Source organism: Erinaceus europaeus, chromosome 4 (genome assembly GCF_950295315.1).
Source record: "Erinaceus europaeus chromosome 4, mEriEur2.1, whole genome shotgun sequence".
Taxonomy (NCBI): domain Eukaryota; kingdom Metazoa; phylum Chordata; class Mammalia; order Eulipotyphla; family Erinaceidae; genus Erinaceus; species Erinaceus europaeus.
This window is the reverse complement of record NC_080165.1, coordinates 114,637,446-114,657,618: the sequence shown is the minus strand read 5'-3', so window position 1 is coordinate 114,657,618 and position 20,173 is coordinate 114,637,446. Positions and strand designations below refer to the sequence as shown.

General features: G+C 39.1%; 1 pseudogene; it reads left to right on the top strand.

Moving 5' to 3' along the window:
* The first annotated feature begins 3,204 nt into the window (after positions 1–3,204).
* Positions 3,205–4,444, top strand: LOC103110850 (ribulose-phosphate 3-epimerase-like; annotated as a pseudogene).
* Positions 4,445–20,173: the final 15,729 nt, after the last annotated feature.

Genomic DNA, 20,173 nt, shown 5'->3' with positions numbered 1-20,173 from the left:
TGGGGTTTATCCCAGGCATGCAAGGTTGGTTTAATATACGTAAATCAATCAATGTGATCCACCACATCAACAAAAGCAAGACCAAAAACCACATGGTCATATCAATAGATGCAGTGAAAGCCTTTGACAAAATACAACATCCCTTTATGATCAAAACACTACAAAAAATGGGAATAGATGGAAAATTCCTGTAGATAGTGGATTCTATATATAGCAAACCTATAGCCAACATCATACTCAATGGTGAAAAACTGGAAGCATTTCCACTCAGATCAGGTACTAGACAGGGCTGCCCACTATCACCATTACTATTCAACATAGTGTTGGAAGTTCTTGCCATAGCAATCAGGCAGGAGCAAGGAATTAAAGGGATATAGATTGGAAGAGAAGAGGTCAAACTCTCCCTATTTGCAGGTGACACGATAGTATACACAGAAAAACCTAAGGAATCCAGCAAGAAGCTTTTGGAAATCATCAGCAAATACAGTAAGGTGTCAGGCTACAAAATTAACATTCAAAAGTCAGTGGCATTCCTCTATGCAAACACTAAGCTAGAAGAAATTGAAATCCAGAATCAATTCCTTTTATTATAGCAACAAAAACAATAAAATATCTAGGAGTAAACCTAACCAAAGAAGTGAAAGACTTGTATACTGAAAATTATGAGTCACTACTCAAGGAAATTGAAAGAGACACAAAGAAGTGGAAAGATATTCCATTTTCATGGGTTGGTAGAATTAACATCATCAAAATGAATACATTACCCAGAGCCATCTACAGATTTAATGCTATCCCCATCAAGATCCCAAGCACATTTTTTAGGAGAATAGACAAATGCTACAAATGTTTATCTGGAACCAGAAAAGACCTAGAATTGCCAGAACAATCTTGAGAAAAAAAAACAGAACCGGAGGCATCACACTTCCAGATCTCAAATTGTATTATAGGGCCATTGTCATCAAAACTGCTTGGTACTTGAACATGAATAGACACACTGACCAATGGAATAGAATTGAGAGCCCAGAAGTGAGCCCCCACACCTATGGACACCTAATCTTTGACAAAGGTGCCCAGACTATTAAATAGGGAAACCAGAGTCTCTCCAACAAATGGTGTTGGAAACAATGGGTTGAAACATGCAGAAGAATGAAACTGATCCACTGTATTTCACCAAATACAAAAGTAAATTCCAAGTGGATCAAGGACTTGGAAGTTAGACCAAAAGCAATCAGATACTTTGAAGAAAATACTGGCAGGACTCTTTTCTGCATAAATTTTAAAGACATCTTCAATGAAACAAATCCAATTACAAAGAAGACTAAGGCAAGTATAAACCTATGGGACGACATCAAATTAAAAAGCTTCTTCACAGCAAAAGAAACCACTACCCAAACCAAAAGACCCCTCACAGAATGGGAGAAGATCTTTACATGCCATACATCAGATAAGAGTTTAATAACCAACATATATAAAGAGCTTGCCAAACTCAACAACAAGACAACAAATAACTTCATCCAAAAATGGGGGGAGGACATGGACGGAATATTCACCACAGAAGAGATCCAAAAGGCCAAGAAACACATGAAAAAAATGCTCCAAGTCTCTGATTGTCAGAGAAATGCAAATAAAGACAAAAACGAGATACCACTTCACTCCTGTGAGAATGTCATACATCAGAAAAGGTAACAGCAGCAAATGCTGGAGAGGGTGTGGGGTCAAAGGAACCCTCCTACACTGCTGGTGGGAATGTAAATTGGTCCAACCTCTGTAGAGAACAGTCTGGAGAACTCTCAGAAGGCTAGAAATGGACCTACCCTACGACCCTGCAATTCCTCTCCTGGGGATATATCCTAAGGAACCCAACACATCCATCCAAAAAGATCTGTGTACACATATGTTCTTGGCAGCACAATTTGTAATAGCCAAAACCTGGAAGCAACCCAGGTGTCCAACAACAGATGAGTGGCTGAGCAAGTTGTGGTATATATATATATACACAATGGAATACTACTCAGCTATAAAAAATGGTGACTTCATCGTTTTCAGCTGATCTTGGATGGACCTTGAAAAAATCATGTTGAGTGAAATAAGTCAGAAACATGTACAAACTATGTTACTTACTGTTGAATATAAAACATTAATTCCCCAATAAAAAAAAATCAGAAAAAAAAAGGTTAAACCAAGAGCAAATAAAACTGTTACTACAATGAATAAAGACAAGAGCCCAGAAAAATACTACAAATCAGTCAGAGGTAACCATAGATAAGAAAACTATGCAAGCAATAATAAATTTAATGATCATAGAAATAAGACAGCTATGGAGGAAAGGGCTAGCAGTATTAAACATTCGGCTTCCCGGGGCAGCCGGGAGCGGGGGGGACAAGGGTGGTTGGGTGGGAGGGGACACAGTCTTTTGGTGGTTGGAATGATGTCTATGTACACTCCTATTAAATTGTAGTCACATAAATCACTATTTAATTCATATGAGAGGAGAAAAATTGATTGTATGTCTCGAACTTTTTAAAATACAGACTGAGTCTTTTAATACATAGGCTGAGTCTTTGATATGTTGACTCTCTTAAACTCCTAGACCAGGGAGAACAGAAGCAACCAGTGGCCCAGCTATATACAATATGTTGGGTATTGTACCGCAAATCCTAACAAAGGGACTTTTCAAAGTTAACCCAATCACAAATAATGTGATGATAACAATAACTACCCATTGTCTTCTTGAACCCTAAGACAGCAGGAACCTCACATTTCCCCCAGTCCTGGATCCTTAGGGTGGGGCACACTTTCCTGCATGCTTCTCTCAAATTCATATCAAATAATATTGCATCTGACGATCACAACCTAATCAACGCAATGAGTGCAACCCCAAAATGCTTCACTTCAGACTGTGTCCAGAGACTTCAGGTGTGGAATAACAACCCATCAGCTTCATCACTCAGGTGAGTTCTTTCCTTTCATAGTATTCTCTAATTCCATTCCAGGTGGTTCACTTCCTAACAAAGTCCCAAAACCTAGATATAGACCAGGTTCTGTGAGAGAGAGCATATGTTCACATGTATTCATAAACTAGGGCAAAATATATACCTGAAAGCAAAAGTACACAATAGTCTGCATTGAGCACCTCCAACACTTCATCTGCACTATTCCCTCTCTATTTCTCTCTATCCTATCAAAGAAAAAAAGATAGAAAAAAGAAAGAAAAAAATTGAAAAGAAAAGATGGCAACTGGGAGTGGTAGATTTGTAGTGCTAGCACTGAGCTCCAAGGATAACCTTGGTGGCAATTAGAGAAAGAGAGACGGACAGAAAGAGAAGTTTATATTATAATGTTTAGGAAAAAATGAAGGGAAGGGGATTCAGCACTATGGTGTTTGGTTGCAAGATTGGACTATCTATCCTCAACAGTGACCTGGTCTATTTAGGTGCCGAATGCCTGTGGATGCTGGACTCTAGGGCCAATTATCAGCAGCTGGATGTAATGGACAGGTATTCTGTTACCAACATCACCTTTGGTCACCTGTGATAGAAAGCCTCTGACAACAGCTAAGCCAGGACCCTTTCTTTGTTATGTACATGATTATGTCCAGGCCAGAACAGTGGGTAAAACCAATGACTATATAAGAAGCCAATCAATATACCTTTCATCTGAAGGCCACTGAGAACCTGTGGACTTTGATTAAATACATTCAGGAGAATGGGATGAAGGTTAGACTTGCCATCAAACCAGGAACCACACTTGAGTATTTGGCACCATGAGCTAATTAGATAGTTATGGCCCTAGATATGACAGTAGAGTCTGGGTCAGGAGGGCCGACGTTCAAGGAAGTTATAATGCTAAAGGTGCCTTTCTTTTGGACATAGAGGCCAATGTTGGAGTAGGTCCTGACACTATCCATAGATGTGCAGAGGCAGGGGCTAACATGATTGTGCCTTGTAATGCCATTATGAAGAGTGAAGACCCCAAATCTGTGGTTATCCTGTTGGTTCATGAGTAGTCAACAATTTGTTTGGCTTTGTATGTTAACTCTCTTTTCAGCCACAAGGTTCCAGATGCTACCCTGATGCCAGACTTCCCTGGACAGACAACTTCTATTCCCCAGAACCCCTCCCCACCAGGGGAAGAGAGGCAGGCTGGGAGTATGGATCAACCTGTCAATGTCCATGATCAGCGGGGAAGCAATTACAAAAGCCAAACCTTCCACCTTCTGCATCCCACAGTGACCTTGGGTCCATACTTCCAGAGGGTTAAAGAATAGGAAAGCTATCAAGGGAGGGGATGGGATACAGAGTTCTGGTGGTGGGAATTGTGTGGAGTTGTACCCCTCTTATCTAATGGTTTTGTCAGTGTTTCCTTTTTATAAATAAAATAAAATAAATTTAGAAAAAGAAATATTTTCTCAGAAGCTGCTCAGAAATGTTCTCTTGACGGATGAAACCATAAAAATTCACTTGCTTCTTCTAATGAAATCTCCTTTCTAGTGGAAAATAAGAATAGTGACTACCAAATTATATTCACAAGGCATTGCTGCTTTTCTGAGCAAATATTCTATTTGTGACTAAAATCTATTCTACTGAATGCTCCAAGAGGTCAGAAATTAACCTGTTTACGTTTTTAGTGACAGAATTTACAGATTAATATGATAAAGTTGTCATTTTTACTGTAAGACAAGTTTTCCATAAAGAATGAAAATATAGTGGTATTGAGGTTATAAGCAAATGTGTCTTAACAACTAAGGACATCATATCAGCTATTATAAAAAAAGTTTTTCTGCATTTCTAAAAATATAAAATCACTCTTTGTTGTTTCTCTACTACATTCCAAAACCAGAGGAATTCCTTGTGTTTTGCCTGTTTTGTGTCTTATTTTCAATTTGAAATGATATGAAAAATCTAAGTTTGACTTTAGGGTGACTTCCAAAACAACTATTTCTCACTTTACACATTAGATATGATACATGAAAATTATTAAAACAATGTGGGAAGTGGGGAGATTTTTTTGGGTGGTCTATTCTAAAATACTAGCATAGATTTTTTTTTTCAGGTTTTTTTTCTGTTAGTTTTGTTGTAGGGGCGGGTCATTTAATGATTCTCCCTCTTAAATTACTCCTATTATACTCTAGCGCAAAATGATATTTGGTTCTGAGAGAAAAGGAAATGGAAAGAGAAAGAGCCTCTGTTTAGGTGCAGTAATATGTTGAATCTTCATGACTATTTGACCATAGCAAATCAAATCAGTCTCTGAGCTTCTATTAAGTGGTTTATATATTGAATGCAATAATAATAACTGTGCAAGCATGTGTTGAAAATTCAGAGATACGAATATATATACACATGTAAAGCTTTCACTACTATTTCTAAAACTATTGGAGAAAAGAATTGAAGGTGTGTAGTAGGTATATGAGTTTAGGGAGCTAGGGCAATAGTTCAGTGGTAGAGCTCAGGGTTGCCATGTGAGTTTAGTTTTTGTAGTTTATAAAATGTTTTGATGTAATTTCATTAGCTATGTGAATCATTTCTATAAGTGGTAGAACAGGTAGTTATGTCCTCATTTGAAAAAAAAATGAAGAAACTAAAAGCTTGGCAATAGGCTGGTGCCATGGAAAAGATCTGAAAAGGCAGAGAATTCTTATCTGGACTCTTTCTACAATTGGAAGCCTTAGAAAGTGCATTAGGTGGGGCCAGGTGGTGGCGCACTAGTTAAGTGCACACATTACAGTGTGCAAGGACCTGGGTTTAAGCCCCTGGTCCCCACCTGCAGTGGGAATGCTTCACGAGTGGTAAAGCAGGGCTGCAGGTCTCTCTCCTCCTGCTGCTCTTCTTCCTCCTCCTCTTCTCCTCCTCCCCTCTCAGTTTCTCTCTGTCTTTATCCAATAATAAATAAATAAATATATTAAGAAAAAAGAAAGTGGATTAGGCAAGGGAATCTCCATTTGCCTAACATCTGGTTTCCAGTCTAACTTTACCCTGTAGCAGAACCAGGTGGCAGAGAATAGCCTGGAATAATGGATTTTTGACTCCAAGGATCTAGACTGCACTAGTCCAAGAATGGCAAGGTAGGCTAGAAGATGAAATTACATCCCAAACTTCACTTAGCACAAATATATAGTAGCCTCTTCATTCTTATAAAAGCACCCTTGTAAGATGGCAAGAAATAGGAAAAAATAAATGAAGGAAATTAGAGATGATTATGCTAAGTAAAATAATAAAGAGTTGAAAGACAGCTATCCGATGATTTCACTCATGTAGAATATCAAAAACTAAAGCAAACGAACTTGTAAAAAGTAACATCTCAGGTTTTGTGAATGTTACTTTCTGAATATTGTGGTGGTTGTCAGAGGGAAACAGTGAGGGGGCCACAGGAATTCTAGTGTTAGTTGTAAGTTACACAGGCACATATGTGGCTATGAAACTATTGAGGATTTATCCCTGGAATTTTAGTTTTGAAACACTATCGTCAAACCACTAAAAGAAAAATTATGTTAAAACAAAATTTTAAGCATCCTGGGAGTTGTCACAGAGGATAAAGCATGTGCTAAAGTGATTCTCCGGTTCTCTCTCCCTCTACATGTCATGAATAATAAATAAATCCTTTTAAAAAAATGGTTAGGCTGAAGTTTTTCATGATGTGCTGTCTCCACCTTCTGGAGATCTAAAGACATAGCTGGGCTGTTAAGTAATTTTTGCCTTATGATGATTAATCTATGATACCAATGCTGAAAATTAACATCACAATAAAACAGTGAAAACCCAACCAGGCCAAGATCTTGTCATTTGAAAATTTTTTTTTGAAATAGGAACATTCTTTTGAAAGTCTTTTTTTAAACAAAGAAAACCAAATAATTGGTTACCTAGAGTGACCCAGTGTTTTATGACCAATGGTTCATCCCAATGTTAACTAAGAACCTAGTGAATTTTTTCCCCATTCTTATATGACTCTCTTTTCATAGGAGTCTATAAGCACAAGGTGTATATGCTAAGTAAAATAATAATGAGTTGAAAGACAGCTGTCCGATGATTTCACTCATGTAGAATATCAAAAACTAAAGCAAACGAACTTGTAAAAAGTAACATCTCAGGTTTTGTGAATGTTACTTTCTGAATATTGTGGTGGTTGTCAGAGGGAAACAGTGAGGGGGCCACAGGAATTCTAGTGTTAGTTGTAAGTTACACAGGCACATATGTGGCTATGAAACTTTAAAAATAAACCATTCATTCAAAAATAAATAAATAAATAAATATCTCAATACTGGTTCTAGAAAAGGGTGTCTTTTATCTGATAAGGTGTTTATAAAACATCTATAGTCAACACCATCCTTAAGTATATCTTGCTGAAACCATTTACTTTAAAGTCACTTGAGGAAGATAAGGACCATTTTCCATTTTTCTTTCTTTCTTTCTTTCTTTCTTTCTTTCTTTCTTTCTTTCTTTCTCTTTCATTTAATAATGATTGACAAGACCATAGGATAAGAGGGGTACAGTTCCACACAATTCCCATCACCAGAGTTCTGTATCCCATTCCCTCCATTGGATGCTTTCCTGTTCTTTATTCCTGTTCTTTATATTTATGGACCCAGGGTCATTATAGGGTGCAGAAAGTGGAAGGTCTGGCTGACAGACAAATGTTACACATGTACAAACTACTGTATTTTACTGTGGATGTAAACCATTAACCCCCAAATAGAGAAATTCAAACAAATAAATAAATACAAGGCAATATAACCAAATATGTGCACTTCATCTAAGCTGAGGATATTTGCAAAACTTTTCCACAAATTAAGATCAAGTAGTATTCCCTGCCCACCTCCCAAAAGTCTTGATTATCTGTCAGGAGGCATAAATTCTAAGTTTCCCAAAGTTTCCAGGCAATGAATTGTATTGAATTTATATCATATAATGATAATTTTTCTTCTTTGTTTTTCCATTTTTATTAATGATTTAATAATGGTTAGCCGATGAAGTGAGCCACCCATTCACCCAATCTCACCCCCACCCACCATAGTTCTCACAAAGGTTTAGATTGGTCCATTTATTTATTTGTTTGTTTATTTATTTACTGCAGTTTCATGTGCTTTAAATGTCTATATTCCACATCTAAGTGAAAACATTGGGTAGCTGAATTTCATTTCCTTTCATTCTTCACTAAGCATAATCACCTCCAGTTCTATTTTGTCCCAACTGATACAATATAATCTTTTTTTTAGATTATGTTTATTTATTTCATAGAGCTAGAAAGCTGGTTTAGGGCTGGTTTAGGGCAGGGAGTAGCTCCCAAACTTGAAGAAAATATATAAATACAACAAACTGTAACTCACTGATCTGACCCAGGGCCCATATTCACCTTTAGCACAGGAACCTGTGTAACCTCCTAATCTTTGTTGGTCTGAACTCACAGCCCATGGTTACAGCAGGGAATATTCTAGGCTGCACTCATTTCCAGGTTAGTGTTCCTTGAGTGCAAGAGCCGGATGACCTAGCTTCCCTTTAGAGAGTGGGGTGGTCCCTACTATTGCTGCTTTATAATAAGCACAAGTTTCTGGACAGACTCACAAGAGGGCTTATGATGATGTTCCTGATTGAAGTGACCAGTGATGGTGGAGAGAGGAATCTATTAGAGGTCTAGGCCCATCATATCTGTGTGGGAATCCAAGGATCCCCTGACTAGGGCCCCAGATGACGCGGTGGCCTTATATAGGCCCAAAAGGCCAACATCAAGTGAGTCAGTCTCTTGCCTGTTTCATGCTCTTGCAGTCTTTTCTTTATCTGAGGAGCTTAGACTTTCTCACAGCTGTTAAAATGTTGAGTGTTATTTGTTGTATCCAAACTGGTATTAGGTTTGTGGGGTCTAGCCTCAAGTGAGAGAGGAAATATCTAGGATTTTAGTGAGGTCTAAGTTAACCTTAAGTTTAACTGCATTTACTTGTTTGATGATTTTCCACAGATGCTGCCAATATTTGTCATTTCCCGTTTTGTTGATGTAGGTCTTTCTTACACGTTTGAAGTGCTATTTCATTGTGGTTTTAATTTGCATTTCTCTAATGATAAATGATGTGACACATTTTTTCAAATGTCTCTGGGCTTCCTATTTATCTTCTTTTTTATATTTTTTCCCTTTTTTTGGTTGCCCTTGTTTATCATTGTTATTGTTATTATTGTTGTTATTGCTGCTGTTGTTGTTTGATAGGACAGAGAGAAATGGAGAGAGGAGGGGAAGGACAGAGAGGGGGAGAGAAAGATAGACACTTGCAGACCTGCTTCACCACCTGTAAAATGACCTCTCTGCAGGTGGGGGGGGAGCCGGGGGCTCGAACCGGGATCCTTACTCCAGTCCTCGAGCTTTGCACCACGTGTGCTTAACCTGCTGCACTACCGCCTGCCCCCCCTCCCCATTTATCTTCTTTAGAAAATTTTCTATCTAAGTCGGGCAGTAGCGCAGCGGGTTAAGCGCAGGTGGCTCAAAGACTGGAGTAAGGATCCGGTTCGAGCCCCCCGGCTTCCCAGGGAGTCGTCGCTTTGGTGAAGCAGGTCTGCAGGTGTCTATCTTTCTCTCCCCCTCTCTGTCTTCCCCTCCTCTCTCCATTTCTCTCTGTCCTATCCAACAACAACATCAATAACAACAACTACAACAATAGGGCAACAAAGGGAAATAATTTTTTTTTTTAAAAAAAGAAAATTTTCTATCCAAATATTTGGTCACTTTTTTTTGATATATTTAATCAGCATTCACTGATCATTTATTGGTATACATAAGACAGGAGGGAAAAAGATGGGAATGTATACACACATTTGTGTAAGCTTACTTCATTCCTGGGGAGATGACAAATTTCTAGCAGTTGTTGGCTTTGAGCTGAGAAATGGGACAAACAAGAATTCCAGGACTTCTAGCCAGGTATATGAAGGACAGTCAGTCTCCTATCTTCTTTCTCTCTCTCTCTTTTTAAAATTTTTTATTTATAAAAAGGAAACATTGCCTAAACCATAGGATAAGAGGGGTATAACTCCACACAATTCCTACCACCAGAACTTTTAACTTGATTTCTTTATAGATGTTTGATATCAGTCTCTTGTCAGATGTGTAATACGGAAATATTTTCTCCCAATTGCTGAGTTGCCTTTTTATCCTTCTGAATTTTTTTTTCCCTTACTGGTTTATTGCTGGGGCTCAATACCTGCACTGCAAATCCACTGCTTCTGGAAGCTTTTTTTTTTTTTTCTCCGATTTTTTGAACAGAACAGAGAGAAATTGAGAGTGGAGGGGAAGACAGAAAGGGGGACAGAAAGACACCTGCGGACCTTCTTCACTGCTTGTAAAGTGACCAACCCCCCCCCCCCCCCCCGCAAGTGGGGAGCTGGGGCCTCAAACCGGGATCCTTGCACTGGTCCTTGAGCTTTACCCTATTTGAGCTTAACCAGGTGCACCACCACCTGGCCCCTTGAAATTTTCTCTCAAGCTGTAGAAGCTTTTTAATTTTTTATTTAAAACATGTTTATTATTTACTTTATGTCTTTAGCAGAGCACTGCTCAGCTGTGGCTTATGGTGGTGTAAGGGATTCAACCTGTAACTTTGGAACCTCAGGCATAAGTCTCTTTGCATCACCATTGTGCTATCTGTTATCTGCTCCTGCCCAGTGTAGAAGCTTTTCAGTTTGACATAGCCCCATTTATTTAATAGTGTTTTTGCTTCACTTGTCTATAGTGTTGACTCTTGAAATATATATTTTTTATATTAAGGTACAAAAGTGCTTCACTGATGTTTTCTTCTATTTATTTCATAGTTTCAGGAATAGTATTCAGGTGTTTGATCCATTTTTAGTTAATTTTGGTGTATTGTGTTAAGTTGTGGCTTGGTTTCATTTTTTTTTAAAATATATTTATTCATTATTGGATAAAGACAGAGAGAAAGTGAAAGGGAGGTAGGGAGAGAGACAGAGAGATACCTGCAGCACTGCTTCACCACTCGTCAAGCTTTCCCCTTGCAGGTGGGGACTCAACTTTCTACATTACTGTCCAGTTTTTCCAGCACCATTTATTAAAGAGGTCTTCTTTTCCCCATTGAATAGTTTTAGATGTCATATACTAGATGTCTATATATGTGTGGGCTCTCTATATATGAGATCTCTGTAAATGATAATTTTTCTGATGCAACTTAATTTATAAATTAATATAGTAAGAAATAAACAATAATAATCAATGGTAAAATAAAAACAATTATAATAATTGCAGCAGTGTAAAAATCTAGAACTCCAAGATTTTTTTTTTTTTAATTTCCACAGAATTATCACTCAGGTTCAGTGCCTGAACAATGAATCCACTCCTCCCAGTGACCATTTTTTAATTTATATAATAGGGCAGAGAGAAATTGAGAGAGGAGGAAGAGCTAAGGAAAGAGATGGAAAGATACCTGCAGTACTGCTTCACGGAGGGGACAGAGGCTTGAACTTGGATTTTGTGCATGGCAACATGTGCATGCCACTGAGCATGCCGTTAACCTGCTTGTAGAACATGTCTTTGACACAGATTAGTTTCTTACTGATGTCCAGTACAAAAGTGTGATTATTTGAAACTCTTTTAGGTACTCTGAAGAGTTCAGGTCTGGTCTCTGAAAAGCTCAGATGTTTACATAGCATATGATTTGTAACAACCAGTCCTACCTGATGTAATTGTGGAAGCTTGTTTGTTTTTTATTTAAGCTGAAAGATCGAATAACATATTAAGTCAAATTATATTCTTTCTTTCTTGTCCTACCCTTTGTTATACACTTCCTAGGGGAATAGATTTTATTTTTGTTTTTATTTTTTTTTTAAATGTATTTTATTTTATTTCTCTTTTGTTGCCTTTGTTTTTATCATAGTTGTGATTATTATTGTTGTTTTGATGTCGTTGTTGTTGGATAGGACAGAGAGAAATGGAGAGAGCAGGGGAAGACAGAGAGGGAAAGGGAAAGACAGACACCTGCAGACCTACTTAATGGCTTGTGAAGTGATCCCGGTGCAGGTGGGGAGCCAGGGGCTAAAACCAAGATCCTTACTCCAGTCTTTGTGCTTTGTGCCACGTGTGCTTAACCCACTGTGCTACCGCCCAGCCCCCCTAATTTTTTTTTTTTTACTATCTTTATTTAGTGGATAGAGACAGCCAGAAATCAAGAGGGAAGGAGGTGATAGAGAGGGAGAGAAAGAGAGACACCTACAGCACTGCTTCACCACTCGCAAAGCTTTTTCCCCTGCAGGTGGGGACTGGGGGCTCAAACCCGGGTCCTTGAGCATTGTAACATGTGTGCTCAACCAGGTGCACCATCACCCGACCCCTAAATTTCATTTTTAGAAGGAGTCACAAGAAGGGCAGAAAATACTTAGTAAAAATTATGTGCTTGCTGTGTTCAAAAATGCCCAGTGTTAAAACGAAAGTTAGAAATCCTTTCGTTGCTGGCTGTGTTTAGTTTATTCCCATTTTCTGTAACCTTGAATAGGATTAAGGTTTAAAGGGAGGGGTAGAGGAAAGTAGGTACAGGGTAGAGAAGAAGAGCGGGACAGTGAGCTGTGAGTGTGTGGATGCCAGTCTTCTTTTTTTTTTTTTTTAGCTTCCAGGATTATTGCTTCAGCTCAGTGCTTGCGCTATGTATCCACTGCTCCTGGCAGCCATTTTTTTTTTTCATTTTATTGGATAGGATAGAGAGAAACTGAGAGAGGAGGCAGAAATAGAGAGGGAGACACAAGTTGTGTTAATTGTGAAGCAGATTGAGATAGCAGGCTTAAACCTAGATCTTTGTGTGGGCCTTTATACTATATGTGCTTAACTTTCAGTCAATAGTCAGGAGACTTTCAAGCCAGTGGAACTGCATGGTTAAGATAGTTATGATGGTGGAATTTTCTAGTACAATATAAGTTATTCTCCTTGAGAAAAAGAGAGGTGGGGTTTTTTTGGTTTTTTTTTTTTTCTTTTCTTCCTATTTTGTGCCTATTTCTTCATTATATTAGCAGAAAGTTTTCTAAATCTATCCCTGTGAACAGGGCCTTTACAAGACTTGGAACATACATTTCCACTCTCTAATTACCCTGCTTTTTAATATTTTAAATGCCTAAGAACAGTTGAATGGTAATATGAAGTAGAATAATATTTAGAGTGACACATCTAGCTATCAATCCTGGCACTGATTTTTCCTCCTTAGGAAAGTATTACCACCACACTGGCTAAATAAAACAAGTTTGACTATGCCAGGTGACATTAATTTGCATTTTCTTCAAGGGTTGTCACAAGTAGGACTCATTCACAATATTTAACCTGCAGGCCTAGTTATAATTCAGAAGTGGCTCCCCATTTCAAACCTTACATTATAAGTAGGGAAGGAATAAAATTTCCTCTTGAGCCCCAATGCCTGAGACCTGACAATGACTTTTATCAGGTGTAAGATTTGGTTAGGCTCCTTAATTTTTTCTGAGCCACTGTGTTTTCACCTGAAAAATGAAAAATGGTTCTATTGCTCCCTATCTAGTAAGAATGGTGTGAAAATCCTAAGAGAAATGCATATTAATAGAGCAAGAGCTTGGCTTGTGATATATACAGTATATAGCATTCAGAAGCTATGGTTATTTTTTATTTACTAAGATACTTTATGGGAGGTAAGGATTAAATTTTTATTCCCTGACTTTCCAATTAAAAGGTAACTTGTACTCTTGGTAAGGAAAAGAAGGCATAAGAATGAAAAATATTTATTTAACTCTTTCTAGACTTATGTAGACAAGGGGAAAAAGAGAAACCTGCAGTTTAAGTTAAAGACATGAATGCCTTTTTAGTTTTTTCTTCTTCTTCTTCTCTTCCACAAGTTCTTTTTTCTTTTTTCAAGATAATTCAATTTGACTTGGTTATTATTATTAGTAGTATTTTTTTTTTGCCTCTAGGGTTATTGCTGGGGTTCAGTGCCTGCACTATGAATCCACTGCTCCTGGAGGTCATTTTTCCCCCTTTTGTTGACCTTGTTGTAGCCTTGTTGTGGTTATTATTGTTGTTGATGTCGTTCGTTGTTGGATAGGCCAGAAAGAAATGGAGAAAGGAGGGGAAGACAGAGAGGGGGAGAGAAAGATAGACACCTGCAAACCTGCTTCACTGCCTGTAAAGCGACTCCCCTGTAGGTGGGGAGCCAGGGGTTCAAACCCGAATCCCTACGCCTGTCCTTGCGCTTTGTGCCACTTGAGCTTAACCTGCTGCTCTATCCCCTATTGGTAGTATTTTTTTTTAATCTTTGGTAAGATGAACCATAATGTTTTCTACCATATCTTTTATCAATAAAATTTTTAAGTATATAAACTGTATATTGATACTCTTTGAAGACCAGTACAGAAACTTTTTTTTTCTTCAATTCCTATCTTGAGAAATCGAAGAAAATATTACCATAGTGTTTGGGGAGCTTAAGCTTTGTCACGGGCCTCCATCAAAGCTCACTCACATGGTCATATACCCTGGGTATTCTAAATTCTCAATAAGTTGAGGAGCTGTATCCCTATGAGAACTATACAGAGAGAACAGAATAAGGAATAAAGTTAATATTTATAGTTCATGTCTGTTGGCTTCATATCCTAACTTTATTAAGTTGTCTCAGTGAGTACAGAATGCTGTCTTGTGACTATCTCAGTCACCAAACCCTCTCTTTCATTTATAATTCAATCTATCCCTAAAATTGCAGGTGCAAATAGTGAGCATTAGTTGTAAAGCCTATTGGCATAACTGTCTTTGGTCTGCATTTGGTACACAGAACAGGTTCAAATCCTGACTCTGACAATAACTTTAATTTCTTCATTTTTAAGATAGGAGTAATGAGGACCATGGTTATTCAATACAATGGTTATGCCTCAGACTCTGTGATCCCAGGTTGAAGCTACAGCACCACCACAAGTCAGAGATGAACATCCCTCTGGTGAAAAGTAATAAATTGAGGGGCCAGGTGGTGGCGCACCCATTAAGCACACATACTATCATGCATAAGGACCTGGGTTTGAGGCCCCCCCTTTCCACTCTCCACCTGCAGGGGGGGTGCTTTACTAGTGGTGAAATTCTGCAGGTGTCTTTCTCCCTCTCTATCTCCATTCTTCTCTCAATTTTTCTCTGTCCGATCAAGGGGGGGGTGAGGGAGGGGAAAAAGTGGCTGCCAGGAGCAGTTGGATTCGTAGTGCCAGCACCAAGCCCTAGCGATAACCCTAGTGGCAAAAATAAATAAATAAATAAATAAATAAATAAATGCTGGGTGGTAGTACACCCAGTAGTACTACATGTTACAATGCAGAAGGATCCAGGTTCAAGCCCTTGACAGCCACCTGCAGGGAGGAAGCTTCAAGAATGGTGAAGTGTTGCTGCAGATGTCTCTCTCTCCCCTCCTCTCCACTGTCCTCCTCTCCTCTTCTCTCCTCTCCCTCTTCTCTCAGTTTTTCTGTCTCTAAGAAATGAATAAAATTTAAAAATGCTTGTTTAAATGAGTTATTTAAAAGTAAGTAAAATGATGCCTACGTCTTCTTACTGTTGGGAGGATTCAAGTGATGCACAGCAGTCCCCCAGGCTGCATAGTATAGACCCTTAAGAAAGGCAGCTATTGTTTACAGTAGTACTGCTCTTCTGCTTACTCAAATGGTTCTCGGCGCGTTTTGATTAACAGAAAAATTAAGTAAAGGTGAGGAGCAGAAGGAAAAGTACAGAATTTGTCACAACTCAAGGTTATCAGTACAGCAATGCACTTAGAGTGGGAAGGACATATTTTCCTAATTAAGTATATTTTTCAGGTCAAAAGAGCAAAAGTGATAACTTTGTTTTCAAGGCCTTCCTGTCTTGACATGTTTTAAAATTAACCGTCATGCTACTGTAATTCGTCTATTTCGTTCTTATTTCCAAACTGTTAGAGAGGACAATTTCATCAACCCTGAAAGCCAAAGACATAGAGAATACACACACCCCCCCACAAAAGCCTCTGCAGCAAGGCCTATTTACTTTGTCATGGCAACCCTTCTCCCTTGCCGTTTCCAGCTGGAGAGTAAGTGATGATATCATTATCTAGGGAGGGCCAGGGAGCAGGATGAGATCCCACTCTGAGCTGGAAGATCACAGAGAATTACATTTCAGAGTCACATGATCAGGACACAGAGAGCCACCGTCAGCATAAGACACTTAGTTTTACAAAAACATATACTTTGACAAGGGAAGAATTAAGTTTTAAAATGTGACAGAGCAGTTTCTCTGTGCATGAATTTAAGAGAGAATGCATGGAGCTCCTTCAGTCTGTGCTGATGCTTTGTGATATTATAAATGATTTTCACAGATCATTCCTTTTAATCTTGGGGACAAAATGCATCACAATAGGGTCAGAGAATTTTTTATTAGAGATGGAGGCCACCTGGAGGGTTCACAGGAGAATCTTCTGGAGTTGAACCAGGACTCCAATTGTCAGGCTAGTGTCGCAGGAGGGAGAGATAAAGCAGGAACCAAGTTTGTGGCGGTAGCAATACAAATCTTTATTCATGTGGGCGTCCCAGAGTCAGGCATGTAGACACCTGGTTAAAACCATGTGAAGCCAAAAACCTCAACGGCCTGCATCTACCTCCCCCTGCACGGCCCCCCTTCCACTCCCCCCGGGACCTAGAAGAGCCAAGCCAAGTCTGCTTCACAATCCATACATAGGAGAGAGGTGGAGAAAAATGGGAGGGGCTGGAAAGGTAGAACGTCCCTAGCAACCGTTGCTAGGGATTCAACTGGAGGGAATTAGCAATACCCTGCGGGGACTTAGGAAGGAGACCTTTAGTCATTTGTAGGACAAAGTAGGAGATTGATATGTAAATAATAAAGGGACTGGCCATTAGTAGTATGGAATGTAGGGTGCTTTGGGGGGGCAGGGAGAGGATGCATGTCCCCCTCAAGTCAAGCCCTGCCAAGTTCAACCACATGCTCACAATTTCCCAACATCCAGCAGCCTAACTATAGAATCTATTACCAATGGTCGGGAAGTGGCGCAGTGGATAAAGCATTGTACTCTCAAGCATGAGGTCCTGAGTTCAATCCCTGGCAGCACATGTACCAGAGTGATGTCTGGTTCCTTCTCTCTCTCTTCCTATCTTTCTCATTAATAAATAAATAAAATAGTTTAAAAAAAAATCTGTTTCCAAATAGAGACCCTTTGGAGAGAAAGTAAGAGAGAAAGAGAGAGAGAGAGAAAAGAGGTGGATGCTATTAGTGTTTATCTCAGGGGAGCAAGCATAAATATGGAGACTATCCCAGCCAAGCTAGAATACATGATCATTACACATACATCAAGGTCCTAACCTGGTCCCCACTTTAGAGAAGTGACTCATGTTTTAGCACTAAAATCACTGCTATTTAGCAAGCATTGATAAAGAGGTCGATGTTGGCCATCTATATGTGGGTCAAGAGAAGATCCCAGGTTATAAGTTTAGTTGTCACCTCTAATTAATTAATCCTGGCTGGGAATTCACATATATATATGGTCACCACAGATGAGCAGTGTTTTTTCCCATGTGTCTGATTCTAAAAGTCACCTAGGTCACCCTCACCACCATCCCAAATCAATCACATTCTCCAGAAAAAAAAATCTGAAAGTATACCTCTGACAGAATTTCAGGATTAAAGGATGGTTAGCAAATAACAGTGCAATTTGGTCTTTTCAGAAACTGGCATATCAGAGCAGCATTTAGCCTTAGCCAACTGTGAAGTCAGTGTCACAGTAGTGATATGAAGCTGGGCAAGGTGCTTAGGCTCTCTTGAATCTTGTGATTTTGTTGGGAGAAAGACTAGTGTAGTGAATATATAACATAGTGTGAGCACTATCTGCATTCTCATTTTTTCTCTTGAGAGTTTACTGTTGAACTAAAACAGTAATTATCTTTGCACACAGCAGGCCCTGTGGATTTCAATGAAGTGATTAGGGGTTACATCATAGATAGGACAGTGGTTATCAATCTGCACCCTAGAAAATAAGAGTTTTGTGAAAACCACAGAGTTCATACATATATTACCATAAATATATGTATGAACTCTGTGGTTTTCACAAAACTCTTATTTTCTTTTATTTTGTTTATTGCCAGAGCACTTCTCAGCTCTGGCTAATAGTGGCGCTGGGGGATTGACCCCAGAACATCTTGCATGTTCAGTACTGTCTCCTGCTTCTACACATGTCCCTGCTCCTACAAAATTCCCTATCTCTTCAGTACTCAGGATATAAATAGTACCAAATTCAAATGAATGTAAAAAAGTAAAGGTTCAAATCTATAATAGCTATCAACACAGTAATTAACACATAGTAAACATATAATGAATGATAGCCACTATAACTGTATTTCTTGTTAATATGGAAATTGTCTCTAAATCTTAAGTCAGGATACAAATTACTGATATATTTATTAAAGTTTGGATCTCAATATAAAAGAAACTGACTTACCATATAAAAACCTAAACAAAAGTTCTATAGTCATTTTTCCTCCTTCTGTTGAGCACAAAAGGAAGATTGTGTTAGACTTACATCATCTTATTTGAATCTGGAGTAAACCAGAGGTACCTTGAGTTAAAAGCAATTGACAGGGAGTTAGGCGGTAGTGCAGCCAGTTAAGTGCACGTGGCACAAAGCCCAAGGACCAGAGTAAGAATCCCAGTTGGAGCCCCCGGCTGGCTCCCTACCTGAAGGGGAGTCACTTCACAGGCAGGTCTGCAGGTGTCTATCTTTCTCTTCCCCTTTCTATCTTCTCCTCCTCTCTCCATTTCTCTCTGTCCTATCCAACAACAATGACATCAACAACAACAACAATAATAACTACAACAGGGAGTAAGGCTGTAGTGCAGCGGGTTAAGCGCACATGGCACAAAGAGCAAGGACTGGCCTGGTTCAAGCCCCAGGCTCCCCACCTGCAGGGGAGTCACTTCACAGGCAGTGATGCAGGTCTGCAGGTATCTATCTTTCTCTCCCCTCTCTGTCTTCCCCTCCTTTCTCCTTTTCTCTCTGTCCTATCTAAAAAATAAATAAAATATAATAATAACTACAACAACAATAATAACTACAACAACAATAAAAAACAAGGGCAACAAAAGGGAAAATAAATAAATATAAAAAAATTGAAAAGAAAAAAAGCAATTGACAAATTCTCTGGAGGTGGTTCAGTGGATGGATTATAGGACTTGCATGTGTGAAGCCCCAGGTTTGAATCCCCGCACCACGGGTCCTGTCCTACAGTCAAGCAGAGCTCTGCTGTCTTATTCTCATGGTGGTGGTGGTGGTGGTGGGGGCAACTCATTAGCTGACAGTGATGGGGAATAACAAAGGATTTTGAACACGGTCCATGTATTAAATGAATATGACCAAAATACAGATGTGGATATCAAGAATAGTTCCCAAGAATAGTAAAAGTAGACCTACAGGTAACATATGTACTTTTTGTTGCCATTGTTAGAACTTCATTGCTTTAGGCTGACTTTTTCAGTGAGAGAGAGAAATGAAACAGCATTGAAACTCTCACAGCAGGGACGGGGCTAGACAACAAATTTCAAAAGAAGTAGCTGGCATTCCATCAAAAAGAGTGGGCATAAGTCAGCATATGAGTATGTATTTAATCCTTCTGACTCCCAGGTGCCTGCACCCCATATTTCTTATATTCTTCCACTGATACGATAGAGAAATACAGGTATTATCGGGTAATGGCAAAACCAAAATCAGAAAAACATCCCAGCAGTTGTGGGCATGAGGGTGGATATTTTTTATGCTTTAAGGATCTGAGTGGAGGTTAGTTACACACAATACCTCAATAAGCAAACTCAAGGGACAGATAGACAAAAACAGAGTTATGGAGCCACTCTGCTGCTTTACTCTGTCTGGCATTCAAATTACTTGAATTTTCTTCAGTCTAATGTTCTCCCAACTGAGTCAAATTACTTGACTTTTCAAAGTGAGGAGGCAACTGTGTCTGAAAGCTCTCTCTTCTGAGGCACAATCTGTTTTAGTAGTGGTGGATGGCTGCAAGTGACAACAGTAGGTAAGAGTTTAGGAGAGGCTGATTGGTGGTGCACCTGATTGGGCACATACATTTTCATGTGCAAGGATCTGGGTTCAACCCGCAGATCCCTACCTACAGGAGGTGGGGTGTCACTTCATGAGCAGTGAGCAGTGAAGTAGGGCTGCAGGTGCAGG